Here is a 12,814-nt window from a genome sequence, read left to right on the forward strand (position 1 = left end):
AGGTGTGCACCATGACACCAGGCACCATCCCAGCCTTAAAAACTTTTTTAAAAAAATATTTTTGGGGGGCTGGAGATGTGGCTCAAGCGGTAGCGCGCTCGCCTGGTGTGGGTGCCGCCCGGGTTCGATCCTCAGCACCACATACAAACAAAGATGTTGTGTCCACCAAGAACTAAAAAATAAATATTAAAAAAAAATATATATATTTTTTGGGGGCTGAGGTTGTGGCTCAGCCATAGAGTGGTCGCCTAGCATGTGCGAGACCGTGGGTTCGATCCTCAGCACCACATAAAATAAATAAATAATATAAAGGTATTGTGTCTAACTACAACTAAAAAATAAAAATATTTAAAAAATGTTTTTTTGATTATAAATGGATACGATACCTTTATTTGATTTATTTTTATGTGGTGCTGAGGATCAAATCCAGTGCCTCACACGTGCTAGGCAAATGATCTACCACTGAGCTACAACCCTGGTCCCCTTAAAAAAAATTTTAATAGGATTTTCAGTAAGGGTGCCAAGACAGACAATTCAGTGGGTAAAGAATAGTGTTTTTTAGTAAATGGTACTAAGACAATGCAACAGAATATTTTTATCCTTGTATCATAACTTAGAATAAAATGAATTAAAAATGGATTAAAAATCTATAATGTTGGGCTGGGATTGTGGCTCAGTGGCAGAGCACTTGCCACTGTGTTCAATCCTCAGCACCACACAAAAATTAAAGACATTCTGTCCAACTGCAACTACCAAAAAAAAAAAAATCTATAATGTAAATTAAAACTATGTAACTTATAGAAGGAAACATAGATGTAAGTCTTCTTTGTCATTTAGGTAGTTTCCTAAATGACACCTAAATCAAATGCAGCCAAAGAAAAAATAGATTAGATTTCATCAAAGTAAAAGGCTTTTGCATCAAAGTACTCTGTTAAGAAAGTGAAGCTGGGCAAGTGGCACATCCTTGTAATTATAGCTACTTGAGAGGCCGAAGCAAGAGGATTGCAGGTTCAAGGCCAGCCTGGGCAACTTGGTGAGACCCTGTCTCAAAATTAAACAAATTCTGGGACGTGACTCAGTAGTAGGGCACCCCTGGGTTCAATTCCCTGTTTTCCCCCCCGAAAAAAATCATAGATCCAATAGTTTAATACCTTGGTAAAAAATTGTTACAACTCAGCCATGTACTTTGGCACATACCTGTAATCCCAGTGTTTTGGGAGGCTGAGGCAGGAAGATCTTGAGTTCAAAGCCATCCTCAATAAAAGTGAGACACTCAGCAATTCAGTGAGACCCTCTCTCTAAATAAAATACAAAATAGGGCTTGGGCTGTGGCTCAGTGATTGAGTGCCCCTGATTCAATCCCTGGTACCCTCTTCCCAAAGAAAAGTGGGGGGCAAAATAAAAATATGGCATAGTGATTAAGCACCCCTGGGTTCAATTCCCAGTACAAAACAAAACAAATAACAAACAACAAATACAGGAAAAAAAAAAAAAAAAAACAGGGAAAGAATTTGAAGAGACATTTTTCTTATTCCTCACATGATCAATAAGAACATGAAAAGATGATCAATGATATTAGCCATTAGGGAAATACAAATCAAAACTATAATGAAATAGCATTATACACCCACAAAGATGACTAAAATAAAAAAGACAATATTGTTTTGACAAGGATGTGCAGAAATTGTAACTCTCATACATAGCTGCTGGCAGCTGACTTGGAATCCCTCAAGAAGTTAAACAGTTACCAGAAGGTCAGTAATTCTCAGTGTATACCCAAGAGATTTGAAAATGTGTTCATTCAAAAATACAGGTAGATGGGCTGGGGATGTGGCTCAAGTGGTAGCGCGCTCGCCTGGCATGCGCGCGGCCCGGGTTCGATTCTCAGCACCACATACAAACAAAGATGTTGTGTCTGCCGATAACTAAAAAATAAATATCAAAAAATTCTCTCTCTCTCTCTCTCTCTCCTCTCTCACTCTCTCTTAAAAAAAAAAAAAATACAGGTAGGGTTGTTCATAGCTTATTTGTTTAGGATTGTAGAAAAGGAGATGCAGTCTCACATGTTTCAGTTAATGGATATATAAACAAAATGTGATGTATCTATGTAGTGGAATAATATTAAGCCATAAAAAGCAATATAGTTAAAATTCATGTAACAACACAGTTGAACCTTGAAAACATTATGCTTAAGTGAAAGAAGCCAGTCACAAAAGGCTGCATGTATAATTCCATTTATATGAAATGTCCAGAATAGCCAAATCCATAGAGACAGAAAGTTGATTACTAGTTGCTAGGAATGGAGTAGGGGAGGGGATAGGGAATGACTCTTAATGGACATGAGACTTCTTTTGGGGGTAATGAAAATAATCTGTAATTAGGAAATGGTGATTGTTGCACAACTCTATATTAAAAAGCATTGAGTTGTGTACTATAAAGAGGTGAATTTTTAAAAAAATATTTTTTGGTTGTACATGGACACAGTGTCTTTATTTTGTTAATTTACTTTTATGTGATGCTGAAGATCTAACCCAATGCCTCACACATGGGAGGTAAGTGCTTTATCGCTGAGCCACACCCTACCCACCAAGAGGTAAATATTTTGGTATGGGAATTATATCTCAATTATAAAATGTTTTTTTAAAAATTACTTTTAAAGAACTGTGCACAGTGATGCATATCTGTAATCCCAGTGACTCTGAAGGTTGAGGGAACATTGCAATTTAAAGGGGCTAGGGTTGTGGCTCAGTGGTAGAGCACTTGCTGGGCATATGTGAGGCACTGAGTTTTATTCTCAGCACCACATATAAATAAATGAATAAAGTAGAGGTCCATTAAAAAAATGGTGAAAGTCAGATTGCAAGTTTGAGGCCAGCCTTAGCAATTTAGGAAGGTCCTGTCTCAAAATAAGGGCTCAGGGGCTGAGGTTGTGGTTCAGTGGTAGAGTGCTTGCCTGGCATGCATGAGGCACTGGGTTCAATCCTCAGCACCATATAAATAAAGATATTGTATCCACTTAAAACTAAAAAAAAAGAGAAAAAAAAGGCTCAGAATGTAGCTCAATGGTAAAGCTCCTCTGGGTTCAGTCTCCAGTATTCTCTCCCCCTCTCCTCAAAAAACAAAAAAACTTACTGGATGACAAAATACAAGAATATATTGGATGCTATACATTCAAAGTAACTTAAGGATTAAAATGTGAACACATTTCCTCATGAAGCAGGTGGAAAGTTGGGTGTTCTCAATTTCTTGAGTGTTTTCTAACATGTCTTTTAAATATCTTTTTAAAAATTTTTTTTGGTAAACGTCTTTTATAGTAAAAGGCAAATGTTACTGAGAGTTTCCTGAAGTGGTCATTTTCTGTAAAGTTTACTTATTATTTTTTGGTCCTGAAATTCATATTATTTTTTCAAAATTCTTTTTAGTTATACATGACAGTAAAATGTATTTTGGCAAATTATGCATACATACAGTATAACTTATTTAGGATCTCATTCTTTTGGTTGTACATGATGCAGAGTTACCCTGGTTGTGTATTCAAATACAAGGCTAGGAAAGTTATGTCTATTAATTCTACTGTCCTTCCTGTTCCCCTTCCACCTCCCTTTCCTTTATTCCCCTTTGTCTAATCCAGGGTATTTCTATTCTTCCCCTCCCTTGTTTGGGATTAGCATGCACATATCAGAGAGAACATTTGCCCTTTGAGTTTTGGGATTGGCTTATTGCCTTAGTAAGGCCCTCATCACTTAGCATAATATTCTCCAGTTCCATTCATTTACTGACAAATGCCATTATTTCATTCCTCTTTCACTCCGAGGAGTATTCCATTGTGTATATAACATCATCATATGTTCTTTACCCATTCATCCGTTGAAGGATGTCTAGGTTGTTTCATAGTTTGGCTGTTGTGAATTGAGCTGCTATAAACATTTATGTGGTTGCCTCACTGTAGTATGCTGATTGTAAGTCCTTTGGGTTTAGACCGAGGAGAGGGATAGCTGGGTCAAATGGTGGTTCCATTCATTGTTGCTTATATTCTTGATAATTGCCATTTTGACTGGAGTGAGATGAAATCTTAGTTTTCATTTGCATTTCTGTAATTGCTAGAGATGTTGAATATTTTTTCATATATTTGTTGATTAATTGTATATCTTCTGTGAAGTGCCTGTTCAGTTCCTTAGCCCATTTACTCATTGGGTTATTTGTTTTTTTGGTATTAAGTTTTTTGAGTTCTTTATATATCCTGGAGATTAATGCTCTGTCATGTGTGGGGTAAAGATTTTCTCCTATTCTGTAGGCTCTCTCTTCACATTATTATAGTTTCCTTTGCTGAGAAGAAGCTCTTTAGTTTGATACCTTTTTATTTATTATTTATTTTTCTATCTATTTTTTAGTTGTAAATGGACATTGTAACTTTATTCTATTTATTTTTGTGTGGTGCTGAGGATCGAACCCAGTGCCTCAAACCTGTGAGGCAAGTGCTCTACTGCTGTGCCACAACCCCAGTCCCTCCCAATCTCATTTATTGATTCTTGATTTTACTTCTTGTGTTTTAGGAGGCTTATTGAGGAAGTTGGTTCCTAAGCCTACATGATGGAGAATTGGGCCTACTTTTTCTTACAGTACAGGATCTCTGGTCTAATGCTTAGTTCCTTAATTCCACTTAGAGTTTAGTTTTGTGCAAGGTGAGAGATAAGGGTTCAATTTCACTCTGATTACATATGGATTTACAGTTTCCCCTGCACCATTTGTTGAAGAATCTCTCTTTGAGGTAACTGTATCAAATTCATATCATTGTTAAGATACTTTTGGGTTGTAGTAGGAATCGGGTTAATTTGTCAACAGGTTAGAGAATGCATTTTGGTTCTCAGTTGCAAGGTTTTATGTGTAGAAAGGGTAGTTATTAAGTTCTGTAGTGCTGCATTAGTGATGACTTAGCTTACAAGGCAAACAAGTGGTCCTGCTGGGCATGGTGGCACACACACACCTGTAATCCCTGCGGCTGGGGTGGCTAAGACAGGAGGATTGCTAGTTCAAAGCCAGCCTCAGCAACAATGAGGTACAGAGCATCTCAGTGAGATCCTGTCTCTAAATAAAAAATAAGAAATAAGGCTGGGGATGTGGCTCAGTGGTCAAGTGCCCCGAGTTCAATCCTCAGTAGCACTTCCCACCCCCCAAAATTAAATGGTCCTTAATATACCTAATAGACTATTGACAATCACTGTAGACAAGTGTATCATTTTCTTTCTGTAGTTGATTCCAACTCCCAAATCAGTTGTTACATTAAAATATTTGTAAATTGAAAGGAGTAGAAGTAAGCTAGTTAATTTGTTACTTTTTTTAAGAGCAGGGTCTGCTGGACCTTTCAGCATATGCCTTTAACCCCAGCGATTTCAGAGGCTGAGGCAGGAGGAGGCCCTGCCTAAGCAACTTAGTAAGGCTCTCATTAACTTAAATCCTCTCTCAAATTTAAAAGCAAAAAGGGCTGAGAATGTAGCTTAGTGGTAAAGCTCTCCTGGGTTAAATCCTAGCTTAAAAAAAAAAAAAAATTCTGTCTGGCCCCGAGCTCTTGGGTCAGACGGGTTCTTCTTTATCAGTTTCACATAGTGCCCAGCTAATTGATCATTTTAAAAATTAAAATTCTTGGTGCTAAAGTAATAAATGAAATAAATGAGCTTTATCTGATTTTCAATTTGTTATTCCTGTGAGGCTTAATCTTTGAGAAATTTGGAGCTAACCAGAAAAATTCATAGTCAACTCTTGGTGTACAAGAAACTTTCCTAGAACTCAGTAGTAGCTTACAATATCAATCTTGCTAACACATCTGTAGAGCACCTGTGGCTGAGGTGATTTAAGTTAGGCTTGACTGATCAGCTCTGTTATAACATGCGGGTATAGGTGGACTTTACTTCTCTCTGTAGGTTTGACTTGGCCCATAATTTGGAGATTGATTCAGTTCTACTCCTTTGTGTTCAGTGGCCTAGGCTGGAGGGACAGCAATTTCCTGGTGAAACTCTTCTCTTGGCGGTAACAGAGCTATAAGAGGGCAAGCCCAGACGCATAAAGACATATTAAAATGTTTGCATTACTTCTTCCTAACATCTCGTTGACTAAGGCAGGTAACAGGACCAAGGTTATAGGGTCAAGGATGAATACTCTATCTACCGTGAGGCCAAAATAAGAAATGTGACCAAACTCAGCATTAGTTGGGAAGGAGGAGGGTACACCTCTTTCTTGGAGGTAGCAATTGGGGTAGAAGGTGGTGATTTTTCTTTTTTCTTTCTTTTTTTTTCTTTTTCTTTTTTTTTTTTACAAAAACCAATGTGTTGTGATCATGGTCATCTGGCAGTTGAGTGTTGTTTCACATAATGAAAAATCATTAGGCAGTTGCTAAGTCTAACTTAATCGAAGTTACTTTAGTATATCTGAAGACAGTACTATTTTTTAGTATTATGTGGTTTTTCAGTAGATTGTTTTACTTTAGCTATAGAGTTCTCTCTCTCTCTCTCTCTCTCTCTTTTTTTTTTAATTTCCAAATACAGGAAGCAAGTAGAAACATCATTTAGAGGCAACATTAGTTAAGTTAAAAAGGTGATATATGATTTTTTTCCATTGTGGTAAGCTGCTTATACTTCTATAATTTTATGTCTCTCAAGATAATTAGTCAGTATGCCAGATATTTTTATATTTTCAGGGAAATTTAATTTTTATTTTTTGACAATGGCATATGTTTACATAATAAAATATTTAGGCTGCTTATGGTAGTGTACTCTTATAATCCTGGTTGCTTGGGAGTTAGGGGAATTGTGAGTCTGAGGCCAGCCTGGGCAATTTGGCAACACCTTATCTCAAAATACAAAATTAAAATTAAGAGCTGGGCTTGGTGGTTCATGCCTGAATCTCAGTGACTAAGGGGCTGAGGCAGGAGGATTGCAAGTTTGAAACCCTAAGTAACTTGGCAAGAGCCTGTCTCAAAAACAACAAAGAAGGCTGAGGGTGTAACTTAGTGCTGAAGGGAGCCTGGGCTCAATTCCCAGGGCCACAATTAAATGAATATTTACTGAAAAGTAAGCTTTTCTCACATTCTTGATAATTGGTCCTGTGGTTGTTTTCCCCAGAAATCATTATTGCTATTTTCTTACATCTCCACCTATTCTCTACTCAAGCAAGCATATAGTTATATGTATTTCCTTTCTCCCATAATCTCCTGTTTCCCTTTTTATACAAATAGGAGTGTGTTGTACACCGTTTTATACCTCGCTTTTTTTTTTTCCTCATTCATGAAGAGATCCATATATTTCAGCATAACTTGTGGGTTTAACATGCTAATAGATTTCTGTGCTCTAAGTACATTTTCTAAATAACTGAAGCTTATCTTTATTTTAAAATATTTCAAATAATATTCTTTACTTACTAAAGTATTCTATATCTGGCATTTCATTCATTGTGTGAATTCTAAATGATATTCTTTGGAAAGGTTGGTATATTTACTTCATTGATTGAACTTTAATTTTGTTATTATGGTGGTGGTGAACCTATTTTTCTTTCTTTGTTTTTGGTCATCATGTTAAAGAATTTGTACTTGGCCAGCTACCTTCCTAGGGTCAGATTATGAAAGATTTTATTTTGCTACTTTTAATAAAGAATTTTCACATCTGAAATAAGAAACCAATGAACATTATAGAAAGACTTAACGTGAAATGATTTTGAGTTGGTCTCAGATTAAAATGAAAAACTTCTGTGGACATCTAAACTAGTGTGTCCTGCATACTAATGGGCAGCATCACTGTAAGGAGGCCCATTCTTATTAAATGCCATACGTTTCCCCTGCCTGACTCTTGATTCCCATCCTGTAATACTTTTGGATATTGAACTTCTTTCATCGCCTCTTGTCTGGTCGGTGTAATTCCAGCTTGATTCAGCCAAATTCCTAGAATACAGCTTTGTTAGCGTGTTATCCCTGTTCAAAATTCCATATTGGATCTTCAGAGTAGATTCATCCAGTGTACACTACTCAGGAGACTGAGGCAGGAGGATCCCAAGTTCCAAGCCAACATTTGTGACTTAGCAAGACCCTGCTTAAAAAGTTGAAGGTTAACAGCAGTTTCCAAGAACTGTTTCATCATACTTGAGCGATGCTTTACAAAACTTTCCTCACAGAAAGTGACAGGCTCACCAGGTTTGTATCTCAGAGCATCTCTGTAGGATCCAAGCAAAGCAGCCTGTGCCCTAAGAAAGGCCCTAGCTAGTCCATCACCGGTAGCTGTAGACTGTTTCTTCAGTTTCTTTTTCAAGGCCGAGACAGCTTTGTAGATTCAAACAGCAATTCTTTATTCCTGAACTCACACCGGCTGTCTACAAACACGTTCTGGGGGAATCCACATTCTCTGCCCAAATCCCTATACCTCGCTTTTTTGATTTAATAATATTTCTTGGCCTTAGGTACAAATTAATTTTAGTTTAGCTCTTTGTTGGATGGCTTCATTAGAATATGAATTATGTACAATTAACTTCACCCTCTTAAAATTGCAATTTGGTGGTTTATGACAGAAATAAACACTGGTGGAAATCACCACTACAGTTAAGATATAGAACACATTTGCATCACTGCAAAAAGTTCATCTTTGTCACTCTAATATAGCACTCTTGTGAGGTTCACTCATACTGGTCCATGTGCTAATCATTTATTCCTATTGTTTTGCTGAGTAGTTTTATATTGATATCATATTTTGGTTTTCCATTTACCTTACATTTGGGTTGTTTTCAGATTTTGGTTATTGTGTATAAAGGTATTTGGAAGATTTTGAATAAATCTTTATGTGGAAATATGTGGAATGACTAGAATTCTTCCTACGTAAAAAAAAGAAAAAAGAAAAAAAACTTTGTCATGGGAGGGGGAGGGGGGGATAGTAGAGGATAGGAAAGGCAGCAGAATACAACAGACACCAAAATGGCAATATGTAAATCAATGGTTGTGCAACTGAAGTGATTCTGCAATCTGTATATGGGGTAAAAATGGGAGTGCATATCCCACTTGAATCAAAGTGTGAAATATGATATATCAAGAACTATGTAATGTTTTGAACAACCTACAATAAAAATTAATTAAAAAACAAAACAAAACAAAACAAAACAAAAAAAACTTTGTCATAGTGGGATACCTCTATAATTCCAGTTACTCCGGCTGAAGCAAGAAGGTCACAGTTTCGAGGTCAGCCTCAGAATTTAGCAAGACCCTGCCTTAAAATAACTTCAGGAGTTATTTTGAGTTAACTAGGGAGCTGGGTGCTGTGGAGCATGTCTGTAATCCCAGTGGTTTGGGAGGCTGAGGCAGGAGAATTGTGAGTTCAAAACTAGCCTCAGCAAATTAGCCAGGCCCTAAGGAACAAAAGGGCTGCAGATGTGGGTCTATGGTTAAGTGTCCTTGAGTTCAATTCCTGGTACCAAAGGTGGGGCGGGCAGGGATTTAACTCAGGAGTGCTTACTAGCATGTTCAATGCCTTGGGTTCAAACTCCAATACCACAGCAAACAAAGAAACAAAACAAAAAACATGCATATACTTTGTCAGAGTCTCAAATATTTTTACCTTTTTTCTTTTAGAAGTTATGTGGTTTTACATTTAGGTTTGTGATTAACTTTAAATTACTTTTATGGGTAGTGAAGATTGTTTATCCCCTCCCTTCTTACCTTTTATTTAGGTATTCAATGATTCTAGCACCATTTGTTGAAAAGACATTCTTTTCTACATTGACTCACCATGGTACTTTTGTCAAAAATCAGCCAGACATGGTGGCACATGCCTATAATCTCAACAATTTGCGGGGCTCAGACAGGAGAATTGCAAGTTTGAAGTCAGCCTCAATAACTTAGTGAGACTTTGTCTCAAAATAAAAATAAAAGAACAGGTTGGAGCTCAGTGTTAAAACACTCTCGGGTTAATAAATCCCCAGTACCCAAAAAAAAAAAAAAACAAGTCAATCATAGCTGGGCAGGGTGCCCAAGCCTCTAATCTCTGTTCTCCCAAGGTTTAAGGAGGAGTCTTACAAGTTCAAGTCCAGCCTGGGCAATTTAGTGAGACCCTGTCTCAAAATAAAATAAAAAGGACTGGAGATGTAGCTCAGTGATGTGGAGTACTTGCCTACCATGAGTTAGGCCTGGGTTTCAGGACCAGTACTGTGGAAACAAATCAAATAATTAATTAATCATAAATGCGTGGATCTGGATTTTCTACTCTGTTGATCTCTGTTTGTTATACTGTCTTTTGATTATTGCAGCTTTAGGTACTATATCTTGACATCTGAGTGTCCATTTTTCACCTTTGCTTCTTTTGAAAAACACTTTGACTCTTGTACATAGTTTACATTTCCATATATATTTTAAAATCATGCTTTTGATTTTACTTTTTTTTGTACTGGGGAGCTATCCTAGGGGCACTTTATTATGGGGCTACATCCCCCATCCCCAGCCTTTATTTATTTATTTATTTATTTATTTTTGTTGTGCTGGGGATTGAACCCAGAGCCTTGTGCATGCGAGGCAAGCACTCTACTAACTGAACTATATCCCCAGCCCTATTTTTTATTTTGAGATTGAGTCTTGCTAAGTTGCTGAGGCCAGCCTTGAATTTAGAAATTCTCATGCCTCAGACTAGGATTAGAGGTGTGTTCCACCACGCCTGGCTATTTTTAGTTTTTAGCTCTGTAAATTTGTTTCTAGAAAGCTCCTTTTTTCCTCTCGTGTTTGCGTTTGTGGTGATTCCTTTCAGTTTTCCTTTCCAGAACATATAGGCTTGGCTGTTATCTTCTAGTAGCTTTGAGTAGTCAGAGTGTCATGGAAGAAGAGATGTCTCTGGAGGAGAGATGGAGCTCAACTCAGGACCCTGGGGTTCTTGGCATACATGACAGAAAGAATTTCATCATGATCCAAGGCAAAGGCATAGACAGAGGTTTATTTAGAAAGGTAGTACACATTCAAGGGAGACTGCCAGCTGTCATGGGAATGAGAAGCAACCCTGACTTGGGCTGAGGGTCCAATATTTATAGAAGGACTGTATCAGGGGCTGGACTGGAGGTGGATTCAGGATGGAGCGCAATTTTGTGCCAGTTTTCCTGTGCTTGTGTATTTCCCTCATTTTACAAGGGGGTGGACCAAGGTTTGCAACTTTTTCAGCATCTCATTGTCTTGATCTTGCATTTCAATGGCTTGATGGTGTTTCCCTTATGATTTTGTATTTCGATTTCCTTTTCCTTAATCCCTATCTCAAGAGAGCTGTGGGTGGAGGGTAGTAGGTTTTAGCAATCAGTTTGTAGTCCTTAATTATCAGTATGACTTCCACTCTCAATTGTTCCTGTTGAATCCCTAGACCAAAGATCTTCTGTTCCTCTTCAGAGAGTTATATCGAGTCTTTAGGGGGTGATGCAGGAGCAGTCTTCTGGGTGCTAGTAATTAGAATGGCATTGTGAAATTTTTTCTGCTTCTTTGGAGTCCATTTCATCCCTGTTTCCTTTGGAATATGGTAATGCCAGTTTCCTCAGTTGGGAGTTGTGTGGTATAAATACTGTATTATACTGTCTTCATCATTGTAGCTTTAGATACTGTATCTTGAAATCTGAGTGTCCATATTTCAACTACTTAGCTGTTTTCATTTTCTAGCTTAGGATTCGGGTTTTCTTGAGTTTCTAAGGTTTTTATTTGACCTCTGTAGCTCCCATATTTTAAAAAAATTATATCTGCTCTCTTACTTTTTATCTTTTGGGTTAATGATTTTGTCTTACTTTGTTTTAATCCCGGTGTCTGTGAATTTTGGATGGAAATAGATCTTGTACTTAAAAAAAACTGCTTTTTTTTTTTTTTTTGGTATATATGTGAACTGTTTTTCCTCAAATAGGAGTTTATAGTTTTTTTTTTTTTTTTTGAGGGGGGCTATCAGAGATTGAACTCCTTAGGAGCACTCCACCATTGAGCCACACCCCCAGGCCTATTTTGCATATTATTTAGAGAGAGGTTCTCACTGAGTTGTTTAGTGCCTCTCTTTTGCTGAGACTGGCTTTGAACTTGCTATCCTCCTGCACAGCCTCCTGAGCTGCTGGGAGTACGGGTCTACACCACTGCACCTGGGCTCAAATAGGATTTTACCAGGTTAATTCATCTTATGAATTGTTTTTGTATTTTAATCCAATTTATTCTTATGTTAGGAATTGTTTTTGTATTTTAAAACTTTTTTCCATAGCCCCCATTTTATTGGATGCATACTGTTTTATTGGATGAATATACCATAGTTTTAAGGTAGAAATATTAAAATTAAGTGCCTTGTGTTAAGTGAGCTCTGAAAAAATAATAAGACTAAAGGTAGGACAGCATAGAATTATAGAATGTTATATTTGACTGATGAGAGGTAAATGGATGTTTACATCTTTTTGTCTTTTAAAACATTTTAAAATATTTTTTATTTTAGGTGCTGTGTAATGTTTTAAAGCAGATTAAAAGGAATGGTTTTATCAGATTTTCATGAGTTATGGTGGCTGAAACATCAGTTCTATCTTGTTGGAAAAGAATTGTAAGTAAACCTGAAAGAATAAGTCGATTTTCAACTATTGCATGTTTTATGTAAGACAAGTTACTGATTATTACTTTTTTAAAATATTTTTTGTAGTTGTAGTTGGACACAATAACTTTATTTTATTTATTTATTTAATGTGGTTCTAAGGATTCAACACAGGGCCTTGCACATGCGAGGCGGGCGCTCTGTCGCTGAGCCATAACCCTATCACCTTACTGATCATTTGTAGGAACCTATTTGGTATCCTTTCTTCTGTT

At 37.1% G+C, this 12,814-nt stretch overlaps 1 protein-coding gene across 5 annotated transcripts in view; it reads left to right on the forward strand.

The window, feature by feature from the left end:
- The window catches only part of Esco1 (establishment of sister chromatid cohesion N-acetyltransferase 1), a 75,985-nt gene that overhangs the window by 14,421 nt on the left and 48,750 nt on the right, over positions 1–12,814 (forward strand). For all 5 annotated transcript variants that reach the window (XR_013089055.2, XR_013089058.2, XR_013089056.2 and 2 more), the window contains exon 3: positions 12,453–12,554. The gene's annotated coding sequence lies outside the window, so the exon portion shown is untranslated. The remainder of the gene's footprint in view (positions 1–12,452; positions 12,555–12,814) is intronic.

This window comes from Callospermophilus lateralis, chromosome 17, assembly GCF_048772815.1.
Source record: "Callospermophilus lateralis isolate mCalLat2 chromosome 17, mCalLat2.hap1, whole genome shotgun sequence".
Lineage (NCBI taxonomy): Eukaryota > Metazoa > Chordata > Mammalia > Rodentia > Sciuridae > Callospermophilus > Callospermophilus lateralis.